The sequence below is a fragment of the Hemiscyllium ocellatum genome, chromosome 8 (genome assembly GCF_020745735.1).
Source record: "Hemiscyllium ocellatum isolate sHemOce1 chromosome 8, sHemOce1.pat.X.cur, whole genome shotgun sequence".
NCBI lineage: Eukaryota > Metazoa > Chordata > Chondrichthyes > Orectolobiformes > Hemiscylliidae > Hemiscyllium > Hemiscyllium ocellatum.
This window is the reverse complement of record NC_083408.1, coordinates 39,184,303-39,186,372: the sequence shown is the minus strand read 5'-3', so window position 1 is coordinate 39,186,372 and position 2,070 is coordinate 39,184,303.

The following is a 2,070-nucleotide window of genomic DNA, read 5'->3' as shown; positions in this document are numbered from 1 at the left end:
TTTTCGGGGCACCATGTATAAAGCTCTAGATAAAGAGGAGAAGAATGCATCCGAAGCTGCCCACATCCTGATGGCCACCTTTCTGTATGGCTGCATCAGGCTGTGTGTAGGCCCTCATATTGCAATCACCAAGTATCACTAGGGATTGAGGTTATATCTGGCCTTGTGTTACAAAGGATAGGTCTGGCTTTGTTGCTGTGCAATGCCCCAAGTAGTTGGACTGTCCCATATCACCTGTCCCTCCTGGGATAATTTGTGAAAGAAAACACCTTTGACCACAAGTACACCAGGAAGTGGTCTGCACATAGCGCCTTTGTGACCCTGTGGGAAAAGGAAAGAGTTGATCCTAATGGGTGGTTCTCTAAGCAGACTGTCAGAGTCAGAACGCCTCATGGCCAGAAGTTTCCAAGAAGCACCAATATGTGGCTTGACTGATGGTGAGAAGGGCATTACCAGTGAGATCCTTTATTTATGCCTGGACTCTCTATGCCTCCTCAGGCTGTCCTCAGGGCAGCTGCAGGGGAGATGAGACTGTCACATATCTCCTTCTGAAAAGTGTCTTTGCAATGGACTCTGGAGGGAGATGCAATAGTTTTTGTCAAGATTTGTCCCAAGCAGCTGAGGACTCTACGATCCATGGGCTGTTCCTCATGGCACACACCAAGACAAATATTGACTGGTCTTCCAGGGCAAGGAGTTGACCTCGACCATATGTTGCAGACTGGCATATTCCTAGGTCCAGGACTACCTGCTGAGTGACACACTAAAGTTGAGGCAGCTACTGCCAAGTCACAGTGAAGAAAGACCATTGTCTGAGGACTTTCTGCTGAAGTTAAGTTGAGGTTTCCAGATACACATTTGGGGTTTCTCAAATATAAATATAGTCTTGTGTAAGTAAGAAACACCTTGGGTTGTTTATGCTCCTTAGACAAAGATTGTACAAACTTGATGTGCTCCACTGACTATGTATGGATATAAAGATTTGTTTATGAATAAAATATATACTTGAAATTAAAAAATGTCATGGTGCTGTGGGCATGTCTGGCTGAGCCAGCATTTATTGCTCATCCCTAAATGCCGTGGTTTCTCAGTGGCTAGCGCTGCTGCCTCACAGCACCGAGGACCTGATTCCACCCTCGGGTCGAGAAGCACAGCAGGTCAGGCAGCATTCAAGGAGCAGGAAAATTGACGCTTCAGGCAAAAGCCCCTTTCCTGTCGACTTTCCTGGTCCTCGGATGCTGCCTGATCTGCTGTGCTTTTCCAGCACCATACTCGCGACTCTAATCTCCAGCATCTGCAGACCTCACTTCCACCCTCGTGAGACTGTCTGTATGGAGTTTGTACATTCTCCCAGTGCATGGGTTTCCTCCGGGTGCTCTGGTTTCCTCCCACAATCCAAAGATGTGCAGGTTAGGAATGGATTGGCCATGCTAATTTACCCATATTGTCAAGGAGATGTGTAAGTTAGGTGGATTAATGGGAAATGCAGGGTTACGGGGTGGGGTGAGGCTGGGTCTGAGTGAGATGCTCTTCAGAGAGTCAGTGTGGACTCAATGGCCTGCTTCCACACTGTAGAGATCCTATGATTTTATGAACAGCCTTTGATCTGAGTGGCTTGCTCGGGTCATTTCAAAGGGTCGTTAAAATCAACCATATTATTATGAGTCTTGAGTCAGCCCAGGTGAAGGTGACAATTTTTCCTTCCCAAAAGGACATTAATGAACCAGCTGTTTATTTTTAAACTACAGTTGATAATGGGGTTGCCATTAAGTTAGCTTTGAATTCTAGGTTTTTTAAAATTGGATTCCAATTTTGCCATCTGTCGTGGTGGGATTTGAACTCACATCCCTAGAGATAACTGGATTACTTGGCCAATAACATCGCTGGTACACCACTGCCTGCTTATATTGTCTTGCCCACCCAAGTGTACTTGCAGATGTACATAAAAAGAACAGTATACTTTTAATCACCTTGAAAACTGATCAATGTGCATCAAGTTGACCCTTCCTTCTCATCTGCTATTATGCAGGAATGTCCTCAGGCTGGAATTTAGCTGCTTGTCTCATTACA